Raw genomic sequence first — 12,828 nt, forward strand, 5'->3', positions numbered from 1 at the left:
AGTACAGAGGGATTGGAGGCCTCGACTAAGGCATCAGGACTCTACTGCCACAAGAAATAATGTATAATGACCATGTAAAACCCATGTGATCAGCATTTTTCTTCATATTCCTCTTGCTATAAGATACAATTTAACTGAGCTCACTGGATAGTGAAATTGAATACCTCAAGTTACAAAACGTTTTTCATTCCTTTGGGAAAATGCATATATTTGGGAGTATACATGTTTCATCCCTTATTACAAAAGATTCATGGTAGTTTTATAATATCCTAGCAGTGATGTCCCTTGAAAAACAAAACTTTTCCTAAGAAGGAAGAAGCCAAGCTTCTTAAGACCGTGTGGGAAGCCTGAAATATCAACACAATGATTCCAAAACGGTGAGTATGAGACTTCCGACTCGATAAGTTTAGAAGGGGTTCTATGAACAATAATTTTTCAAGAATTACTTAAATGTATAAACAGTCATAGTAGTATATTCTGTACTCCTCTTTCTTCCCAGGAAAAAGAGCTTTTTTTTTTTTTTTTTTTTTGCATTGCTTCACAAAATATCTTTATAGAGATTTTTTTTGCACACATAATGGAGGTACACTCCAGGTCTATCTTTAACTTCAATTATTTTTATATCAATAAATTCTCATTTCATACGGGGGCAAATATCCTTTCTGTTGTCTGATAGATTACAATTCATTCTCTCATAATAAACATTAAATATGCTACATGAGGTTTCCCTTGCTACATTAATTTTATGCAAACTCTATTATCAATCAATGGGAAGTTATAAAGGCTGAAAATTGCCTTAATATAATTTTCTTAATATATTCAACTAAAAGTCAAAAGATAAATTATAGCAGCCCTAAATAAAGCCTTTGGGCTAACAGAACCTGTTGAGAAATTTTCAAATATATAAAAGGCTTCTGAAAGAGCCAAAGAGTAATTGTTTCTGTATGTAGACTGGAGAGGATAAAACTAATGGACCTAATTTGCAATAAGCAGTATCCTGGTTACATAGTGGGGAACAGGTACAACTTCAAGGATAGTGAAGCAGTGCTACACAATATCTGCAGATACCAAGAACTCTCTGTTACTGAAACTCCTGCAAGAAAGATCGGGGGAAAAAAATACAGTTAAGAACACCATGTTGCCATGTTGATCCTGTTTTGGGCAGCAGGTGAAGAGCAGTTATCCTCTGGGCTTCCTTTCACTCTTGTTTGCTTTGATTCTACACAAGACTCCAGCTCTATTTTCTACTTCAGTCTGTGCAGAACAATTCTGAATGGTTTCACAAGAAAAAGCTCTTAAAGCTAATTTGCACTGTTCTTGACTTTGCAACAGAACATAAGCTTATGCCAAAATAAAAACAATGCAAAATACAATGTTCATTTTATATTACAGGGATTGAGTCTCAGCACAATGCTTTGCATATACAGACCAAACTGTCATTGTCACAACCAATGTTATCTCAGAAAGAGGATGATATGGAAGGCATCACACAAACATCCCCTACCTCCCGTTTGCTCCCTAGAAGCCACAATGCCTCGCTGATTCCCCATGCACAACAGTTCTTCTTACTCAAACACTTTCCTGGGAAATTTGAGGTGCCCCGCCACCCCGGAGAACACAGGGAAAGGACAGCCTGTACCAGCTTGTCCTGTGCCTCACTGCTGAAATTGAGGGTGTACAATTGTGTCTACGCTGTCAATTTATTTTACATCACAAATAATCTTTTGAAGTCAATCCCCCAAACATCCTCACTTACTATGCTTTTAGTTTACAGTCTTGGAGCACACAAATTGGTCCTTTTCAGATAAAACTGCACCACAAGATGCACTTCCAGAAGGCAACTAACACATCCCAATTGCTAACAAGCCCTATCTGTCAGTGGCATCTGAACTCTGCAGAGGACACCAAGGTCAGGAAAGGACAGTCAGACCAGACAGCTCCGATCACAGCTCAGCTGCAGGTGATCACATAACACAGCAGACAGGACAGCAAGTAGCATGGACAATGCAATGCCACAAAAATATCGGTGCTTTGTTAATTAATCATTGTTTGGTAACTAGTTATAAACACCTTCTATCTATCAATATAGTAAGACAGGAAGGCATAACTCTGTGAGGAGGAGTGCCCAGTCAAACAGTGACTGACGGAAGAGAGATAACACAAGTGAAGATGAGCTGCTCCTCAAGGCACTGCTTGCGAATGAGATTTAGGGGAACATTCTCAAGAATTATTCTCCATTACTATATCAACCACAAAACCCGCCCACCTTCACACTTTCAACAGATGTGCATTCCTCATTGTCTCAGAACTTCAGCTTTGCTCAAAGACCTCAAAAACTGGCAAAGGTTGACACTGAATTTGCAACAGGCTAGGGCACTGCTGATGATCCCATCACCTTTCAGGCTCCACTTACTACAACCTCTCACATCTATGAGCAAGGCTCGACACATTGAAGTGACCTGAGGTAAGAAGGTGGCTCCACAGTGTATCTCTGGACTGCCAGAAACTACTCTAAATACTTCATTTGAATTTTATTTCACTAGACTGCCCATTAATCAAGTCCAGCAGAAAGCTAATGCAGGGATTTTTAAAGCCTTTAATGAAACTACCTGAGAAATAGCATCATCTTCTGTAATGAAGGCTTCACAAGCTAGCTTCATTCTAACAGAAAAATTAAGCTTTCAAAAATAAAATCTTTTTGTGGCAGCTAAGTCAGGATGATTCAAGTCACAGGCTAAACAAGATCAGCCATTGGTATCGCTGGATTTAGAAGATTGAAAATAAATAAAACTCCTCTTTATTAAAAAAACCTGAATTTCAAACTAGCATTTCTCAATTCTCCATTAAACTGGAAGAACTAAACAAGTGCTGCATCTTTAACACAAGAGTCAATGGAACAGGCTGCTGCAGGCAGCGTGCAGCTGACATCCAAGGAGAGGCACACAGGCCAAACAGAACTCTAAAGGCTCACAGCTCATGGATAAACTACGGATATAAATACTGAAGAAGTGGAAATATAACTTATTTCTGTTGACTATTTCTACATCTATAAATATTTCGTTCATCCATAATTCACATCTTTGCAAGTCTTGGTTGTTGACATATTTCACCACTCCAGATTTTGTTTTTTTAATCTTTCCTCATTCCAGTCTCCTGTGTTTTATCACAGAAAATCCAGGACCTTCATTCTCAGCTTCACCACCCTGCATGATTTACACTCTGCACAAAAGTCAACTCCTACTTCTTTCTCTCTTTTTATTTGCCTGTACTAAACTAGCCCTTTTTCTGGACTACTTTTTTATCTCTTGTTTTTTGTCTAAGACTTTTATAATTTTTCACACCTGGAACTGATCTGTACTTCTCTGTTTCTGCTATAAAACTCCCTAACCAGTCTCATCCACAAGTCCTCTAGCTTTATATTGTCAGCTTATGTTCTTCAGGACACAGATTGTATCTTTCTGTGCTTCAAAGACAGAGCAGTCCTTAGATTAACTTACACGATGGAACAGCTTTCAGGCCAAAATCACAGTAGATTTTGTTGTCAGAGTTAAGGCAGGATACGACCCTCACTAAAATTAGCTGCTGCTGCAGTAAATGGTATTATTCTTTGTGCTCTGCCACTTCAAGTTAATGCTAAAACTAGAAGCAAATGAGGACCCTAGGTATTCATTTACAAGTTGTCTAAAGCTGGAATTGATAGCTTTGCTTATCCTTCTGGTTAAGCAGCTGAAGCAGACAATCTTTTAAATAGCAAGCACTGCTTTTATTAATCAAAGTAAGATAACCTCTGCCTAGCTTTAAAAAAAGGATTAATGGGTTGACTTAGTCACTGCTGATATACATGGGAACAAAAAGGTCTCATCTTCTCTAACAAAAGAACAATCTATTTAAGAATGGGAGAAAAATACAGAATGCCTGCTTCAGGATATTACTCAGCCTAGGCTTGTCATAAACTCTAAAAAAGTCTCAAGAACTAGTCATTTTTATTTAAAAAAAAAAAAATTCTACAAGGTTTAGTAAGGAGCTCTTCTATCAACAGATTAACTTCAAATTAACTCAGACTTTATTACTATAAACCTTAGAATTTCCATACATCTCATATGTATAGGCTCTATAAAAGCTATACTGAAAAAATAAATTTCAAGTAAGTATGCAAAAACTATGTGTGCTTTTTTGTGTGTGTATACAAAAAAAAGTTTCAAGACAGTCTTGAAAAAACAGGTTTTTTTCTGGTGTTCTTCCTCTATTGAACTATATTATGTTTGTGTTTGCTAGATTAGCAGGAGGATGAGTCGGTATTTTTTTTTATATGAAAAGCAGGGAGTTCACCTGAAAGAAAAATGCAAATAAATTTTTAAAAATAAAAGCATGAAAAATACTGCTAGAACGCTAGTGTTAAGCACCTATAAGAAGTCACTGTATTTTTCCATATTTGTATGTTCTACTAAACATGGCAGTTGTGTGACATATGATACATCCTAACAATTACCTGTACGTTTACCATATTTTCTGTAAAGCTCTAATTAAAATGTGCTTATTTATTTAATCTTATTTCATCATGCACACAGATGATTTATTAATACACAATATGATATAAACGTTGGGCTGCTGCCATCAGTTTTGTCTAAGGAGAAGTTCAGGATTGGATTTGAGCAAAGTAAGTGGAATTCATACAAAGACAAGAAAAACAAATACAGCTCCAACTGTTATCACAGCAACGTCAAGTGTGCTAATCCTGTGTAAAATTACAGTTGCCAACCATGCAATTTTTACTCTGATAAAATCACATTGCTTTCCATGTGAATTGTGACCAAGTAAGGACAGTGGTACAGAATTACTTTCATCCAAACTCAAACACAGTAACTCCCACATTTGATACCTGTAGGAATGTGCTATGCACATGAGAGGGCACTCATGGAAAAGCCACTGTATTTTTACAAAGAGCACAATCTCAAGAGTAAACCTGCCAAAAAGATGAAAATTGACTTTCAACAAAGTTTGATGAATTAACAAATGAGATCACTGGATTTGTGTCTTAGTTTTATTTCTAGGTTGTTTTTCTTTCTACACTTACTTTTAGAAAAAAAAAAAGTATTCTCTCTATATAGTAAAAAAACAGCCATTTGAAAGCAGTAAAGTGAAAATTGCAACCACTAAAAAGTGTTCACCCTGTAGAAGGCTACTGGGGTAAGATGTGGTGACTATGACAAACTGTTCTAGAGCAGAAACCAGATTTCAATATTTGTAAGAATAAATATTCAACCTATTGTAACATCTTATAACTCAGATGCTTTTTTGATAACAGACTTTGTTTCAATGAAATTATACTACTGTGACTGAAATTACACAAAAATCTTAGGGGATTATTTTTCTCAGTTGGTATTAAAAGGAAATGCAATAAATTGATTACAAAAGAAGCTTTTTTAACCAGCCATGCTACAGATAGTTTCCAAACTGTTCGTATACTTAAAGAAAACATACAGATTATGTTTATAGTGAGAAAATAAAAGCAGACCATGGGAAAAAAAAAATCAAAAAAGAACCACAAGTGAACAACTGTCAATATATATAATATTGAATTGTTCTGTTCAAAAAAGAAGAAAAATACAATTAAAAACTCCCCAAGAAGAAGACACGTATGTAATATATGACAGTTTAATTGAACAGCTGCTGCAGATACAGATCAGCAGAACTGGGATAGCATTGTTTTGCTGTCCCTTGGATGCAACATATCTCAGTACCATAATAACCGAACCAACAAGCTTTTGTTAATTTCCTGTTCCTCTTCTGTATAATTAAAAACATATCTCTGTCTTTTAATGAACATGAATTCACCATTATCAATTTTGACTGCAAACAACTCACTCCACTATCAAAGGGCCTGATATTAAACTCAGTGGGAAGCTTGCCACAGAACTGCATCATGTTCAAGTTTAATTTCACTGTAGAAACCACTGAAATTAATAGATCAAATTTCTTCTTCAAATTTACTTATGAGTCATGTAATCGAAGAATCAGAAGACGTACATGCTCTCTTTTCATATCCCTGTATCTAGCAACATGAGCTACCTCTAAAAAACTGCACAGGGTACTTGCACTCAATAAACTGGAGTTAAGTTTGACCTGAGCATCAATAAGCAGAACATAATACACCGAGCAAAGGAAGATTCCCAGATGATGACTTGAAGAAAGGAAGATAAATTTAGCCAGGGTCTGTATAGAAAATAATCTTTTATTAGGCCAAGTAATACTACAGACACATGCTGGGGCACAAGATCTTTTTCAAGTTTGGAATAGAAACAGCAAACTTCACAGCTAGTTTCAGAATATCTGCTTTGAGTTTAATTTGATCATGGTAATAGCAAGACACTGGAGAAGGTTATCTTCCCTGGTACAGCAGTGGCAAGTCATCACAATGGGCCAGGTGAAAAGAACTAGAGTTTCTACAGTATAAAGGAAAAAAAAAAAAAAAAAGGTAGAAGTTACCTGCAGAACAGAATTTTGCTGGAAATAGATCACTACGAAACTGTAACACACATGTATTTCTATCAAGGCTGATATTTTATTGTAGAATAGAGTTACGAAATCTCTGGAGAGGATTTAAAAAAAAAAGGCAGCAATCATGTTGAAGTATAATGGAATTAAATTACAATTATATGCCATAAAATCCTGACTTATGAACTCATTGGCATAGTGGAATTCAGCAGAAAGATATGGAGCGCTTGTAACACAACCACTTAACTCCTAAAATGTTGTGTTGCTTTAGGAAATGGCAAAGGGTTCAGTTTTGAAAACCAGACTCTGAACTGTGCTCTTTTTTATCATTTGCAGTTACAGCATCAGGCAAATAAATCCCAGAAAACAATGAAAAGTACTGTATTGTTAGAGATACAACCTGCCTATATCACTTCTGACTTGAAACAAATTTAAGTTGACTAATCAAATGACATACTAAACAGGACAGCTGAGAGGTATAGGCGTGAGAAATAATTATTTATTGGGTTTTTGTTACCACAAAAGTTGTGGATAAACACACTCACAGAGTAAAACCTATGCACAGAGAAACATTCATTCAGATTCTACAGTTCAGTTAAAGAAGATCAACATGAAGGATTTATTAATACATTAATTTAAAATTAACAGTTACATAGCAATCCTTACATTTTTCAGAAGTTCCTACCCGTAAGTATGAACTTGAAAACCCACTTAAACTCCATTTACGGTTGGATTCAGAAGATCCTGATTGTAAACTAAATATATGAGCAGTGACATAATATTTGGAAGGAATTTCAAGTATCACCGTGAGTTCACCACACCTGAGACTGCCATGCCTGCCTCCCATCGTCCCCAGGGCACAGCTACACACTGCCCTGTGTAATTACATCCACGCTGCTGCTCAGATTCCTGGCAGTGTATCCCAGGGCTTTTACCACTCCACTGGCCTGAGTCATTCACGGAAATATTTTGCAGTGTACAAAAGAAGAATTTGGCTGCTCGTCTCTGAATTACCAGCTAGTGTCAACACATTAACCAACCATTTCCTGCTCCGTATGCAGTTTGGCTGGTACTGGCTACAGCTGATAGAAACAAATCACTGACCTGTCCATAATAAATGGATCTGTTGGTTTTGCTTCTGACTGTATTCTCATCAGAAAAAAAAATATGCAGATAGTAGCATTCTAACAGTAATTTTGACTCTGCAAAAACTGTAGCAGATCTCAGAACAAAACTTATCCCATTTGATGCTGATTCCCGATTCCTTTCCATTTCAGGGCAACTAGCAAAGAGCTGGGACCACATCCTCATGCAGACACAGGATGACTAGCAATACCTCCAGAATACCTGCATAACAATCAGTGTGATACTGTGAGTTAACCCCAGCCAGCAAACATTTCTTCTGCACCTGAAATAACAGGCTTTGAAGGCAGCGCCCTAACAATGAACCTGAGGCTGCCACGCTAGCAAAGGGATACCTCAGCTACAAAGGGCACCTAGTGATACGCAACGCCTGGCCGAACATAGACATGTTCATAAACATTAAGGAGAGAAGAATCAGCAGCGTGCACTGTCAAAAGTCTGAAAGAGATCCACCATCTACATGTTTAGTCAGAAAGCAACCTTATTGCTTCCAGTCTACATGCTTGGCAGTGGGCCACCCAGGCCCTGCTATTTTAGGGGACCTTCACCTATTGCTATAGTTCATGAAACTATATCCCGATTTCAGAACACCTGCCAGAAGGTTTAATTATAAATGTGGTAGATAGACAGTGAGTCTCTGATCGGCTGGTTGAAAATTACATCTCAAAAGCTGTTTGATACCAACATGCCATCTGTCTTGCTGTGGCATGCTGCAGCCTGCACTGCACAACGGCAGACTCAAGATTTTACTGCTTCAAAGGCAGTAAAACTATCATCATGAAGGCCGGGTGAGGGAATTAAGGGAAATAGGGCTAACCTGTAAATCTACACCTTTACATCACAATGTAACAGGTACGTGGAAAAGCTGTAAAGAGGTTAATATGACACTGCCACCCTTGTTGTTGAATTGTTCTCAGGTTTTTCATTAATTTCCTGCAATGGAATTCCATCTGATGAATCCCCTCCTCTGCCAATCTCCTGAAGATGTTTTCAGAGATACTCCACTTCCACATGCAGTTCACAAATCCTCCTCCTAAAGCTTGTCACAGCAGTAGTCTACCAGAAGCCTGACTTGAGCAACGTACCAGCAGGAGGATCTCTATGCAGCATCTGTATTCAAGACCTTTTAAAATACTAGGTACAAATACAGCACAGCACATGGAATGTTAAGTTCAAATGCTAAATAAATGTATATATAAATTACCAAATAAATTCCAGCACATAAGAAAGAAATGATTTAGGAGTTGACTTTGGAAGAAAAGAGTGTTCTAGAAAAAGAAGTGTACAATTCTCACTGCAAAATGAGTAAGTTATTGCCTGTGCTGAAGTAGAATCCAAGCTTTGACCTCATCCACAAAAATTGATATAAAGCACTTGCAAAATCAAAGGAGTTTCTGTGCACTGACGGAATAAAATGAAATGAAAACACATACAGCTTTTAGTTAACTCTGCAACAGAGAAATATCCAGTAGTTAAACAGAGCAGACAAATCTCAGATCGGCTTCCAATATTTGAGTATTTTGAAGAAGATGGATCAAAATTATTTATTTACACGAAGCGGAAATTAAGCAATTTTTCAGTTTTAAGAATAAAACAACTCTGTTATGAATCAGTGGAGTAGGAGTAAAGTTAAACAAAAATGTAATCTGAGAATATATTACACCTACGGAAAACAAAAATGTTAAAAATAACGTGTATATAAAGTTAGGTACCCAGTAAACAGAGGCTCGTGATCCCAATTTTTTGTATTTTCTTTTCTTGTGCTACGCACTTTTTTACATTTGAAAGATTATATGAACTGTAGTTGCAGTAAAATTTAGCATTCTTAATGTAAATAACGGCAAAACAGACATTTAAAGTATTTCAGAGCCTCAGCCTTGAAGCATTCCTTTCCAGCTCAGGGCACTGGTCTTCCACAGCAGCAATTCCTGCATTTAGTTAATGAACTGCTGCAGTTTCCTCCTCAGCTGCACAACCTTTAACAGTTACCACAAACACAAACCCAAATTGCACTGTTGACTTCAAGATCCTCGGAAATCCCTCTTGTAACAAACATCATCTTCCTTACTTTGGTCTCACCCTGAAGGCCAGATCACTCGAGACAAGACCCTTCAGGGACACGGGGGAAAGGAATGTTCGTTCCTGTCTTGTCCAGCTGCTCAAATGCTGCAGAGATTAGGAATGTCTCAGTTCAAAGAACTATTTCAATGAAAATTGTTTCACTGAGGAAAACCATTATGAAATACAGTCCTTTAAGGCAAAAAATGCTCACTATAGCTTCAGTGTCATACCTAGTGAAGCAAATACTAAAACTGCCATCGATGTTAGCAGTACAATATGAAGTCTGAATGCTAATCCGAGAAATTAATTTTTAGTGTAATTATGTGAAGGAATAATATGAGAATTAAGTAAGATCTGATAAGCGTACAGTCTTTATGATTATTCTTGCCTTTTGAATCTTCATGTAAAAGACAATCCTGTGTATGAAAGATAACCAAAGGAGGCAAATCTGCTGCGTAAGGTATTTTGGTTGTTATTCTTACTGATTTTTGGAACAAAATTAATCCAAGTCACATCCAGTAAAAACAACAACACTTGATTAAATGTTCCCAGTTTAAGCCCTGAAGCTTAGCAGTGAAAGAATTTTAAAGGAACGTAATACACTTGAAAAATGTTTGATCAATTCAGAGGTTTCATCATTCTGGCCTGCTTTCAGTGGTTACCTAAACAGAATCAAATCATAACACTAGGTTGTTTGAGATCTTTCCTTTGCATAATTACTTCACAGAAAAAGGAGGCAGAACAGAACCACTAAGAGCAAATACTATTGATCGTGCACTTGTGTTCAAAGCATCTTTATGTGATTTGCTAAGGAACCTGTTCACTTTTTTTATATTACACTTTAAATAACACACATTCAACTTTTTACCTGCATAACTATAGCAGAAACCCTTCAATCTACACCTTCGCCACTCAGCTTTGGCGAGAGTCCTGTTACTCACTCCATTGCCTGCTCTGAATGTTCCTGATTAGAACATTTTGTGAATGGGAGAGTCTTTCAAAGTGTTGTTATAGAAAGTACCAGAATTTAGAAAGATACTTAACAAAGAGTTAATAAGGATAGTGAATTCTATACTGCTATAAAAATCAGATATTACCCTGCAGTAATTCTACCTCCGAGTTCAAAATTCACTATGCAGAGGAAAATATGAAAAGACTCTCTCATATAAGAATAAATGAATGAACTCAGGACACACATGTTTAAAAAGGATGCCAAAAATGGAGAAGAATGATGAACTGTAAATAAATTGATGGGTTTCACAGCAGTGTGAAGGGCAAAGATAATACTCTTAAACCACAAGCATTTAACACTTGCGCTTCATTATTAAAGAAATGGCATACAAGTATTTTAAAATATACTAAAAGAGTATTCACTGGAACTGGACAAAAAGAGAGGAGGACGTTTAAGATGTGAAAATGTATACATGATTAACTGACAAGAAAAGCCCTGAACATTTCGGTCTCATTGAGCGACCCAATCGGTAACCTGGCTGCAGCCACAATATCCACTGGGAATGCCGTGCAGCAGGTGCACATCTTCTCACACGTCCCACAGTGCGCTGCCATGGTGGTCAGCTAGCTCCACCCCACACATCCAGAGCTGTGCTGCCCCAGGTTTGGTTTCAGCATTCAAACTATCAGTCTGTGTCCTATATAGAGTGCACAGAAACACAGAAGTAACAACAGAGCCCATGCCCTTACTGTAATCCTTATATATATTCCTAGATAAACACAGGTACCATCTTTTAAATTAAGGCCAGCTATTGCAGTTGGGCTGAACTATTCCAACTGAACTATTCTGAACTATACTATATATTATTTACATTTTTTCTCATCATTGGAGTTAAATGTGGACTATCTTCAAAGCTAGAAACAATGCAGTCACATTTACACACTACCATAAAAGCAATGTTGGACTATACAGGCACAGTCTCACCGAGGTAAGCATGTATGTTCTAAAGGACTATACTTGGAGGTAGTATAGAAGGTACTTTGCCTTGGAAGTTATTTTAACTACTGATAAATATCCTCAACGTTTATTGGTTGTGATGAAGAGGCATAATAAAAACAACAACAACAAAAAAAAGGATATAAAGTGAAGACAAAAGGGTTTTTACTCTTTCTCTGAGAAATATACGATGCCACAGGCAAAGCTCTACGAGTGCTCTCAGGTCAGAAAGTTTAACAAATACTTTAAAAGAAAAATTCAGAAGTATCACAGTAATGTACCATGTTTCTTCCACATACATTCTACAACATCAAAGATACAAGCAGATGGAAATGCACACAATCTGAAAGTTGTAGGAACCTTGAAGAGCGTCTGCCAGCCCAGGCAGCCAGAGACACCCAGAGAGTATCTCACGTATGAACTGCAATACACAACATGCAAAGGGATCCGTGCAGGAAAAGCGCAGGCAGCTTTCCCAATATGTGTTTATTGGGTTTTTGGTGGTGGATTAGTGTCTGTTCTTTTTTTCTTCCCCCAGACACAGTCTTTGCTCCAAGCTCACTGGTGAATATGTAGCAACTATCAGAACTAGATTACTGTAAATGTACAAAAAATGTCAAATTAATTTTTTTCATGTAAGGTTAAAACAATAACCCAGGAACCCAGTTGGAAAAAAAAAAAAAAAGCCTGTAACTACAGAGGAATAAAATCTAATTTTTGCCATAGTGCTGTTTCAGAAGTGAAGTAATTCAGCTGTTTTCTTGTGTAGACTACTTCCCCCTCCAACTTGGGAAAAGTAAAACCAATCTCTCTGCCTAGAATGGCAGCAAACCTCTTAGCTACCCCTACTCTCATATTTTTTCCTAAGCTGCAGTCTGAATGCAAGTTTCCAGTGCAGTACAACACCTATTCGGTAAAGACCAATTACCATAGCTAAATTTACTGAGTAAAGAAAAGGATTGCATAGTAAGTTTGCAAAATCAATTGAGATAAGCTATTCCTCATTTTAAAATGCAATTTTAAAATTTTAAAAGGTAATTTAAAAAGGTATCTTTTAATACCAACATCTAATTACACCAATTCACAGAAAAACTTCAAAATAGCCACAGCAGGCATTCTTAACGTGCTCATTTTTTCCATGAGGAGGATGATGAGAAGCTAAAGGAAATTCATATACTATT

The 12,828-nt window shown here is 37.0% G+C and overlaps 1 protein-coding gene across 1 annotated transcript in view; it reads right to left on the reverse strand.

Moving 5' to 3' along the window:
* The window catches only part of PLCE1 (phospholipase C epsilon 1), a 128,860-nt gene that overhangs the window by 55,540 nt on the left and 60,492 nt on the right, over window positions 1–12,828 (reverse strand). The window lies entirely within an intron of this gene.

The sequence above is a fragment of the Chlamydotis macqueenii genome, chromosome 7 (genome assembly GCF_036417535.1).
Source record: "Chlamydotis macqueenii isolate bChlMac1 chromosome 7, bChlMac1.mat, whole genome shotgun sequence".
Taxonomy (NCBI): Eukaryota; Metazoa; Chordata; class Aves; order Otidiformes; family Otididae; genus Chlamydotis; species Chlamydotis macqueenii.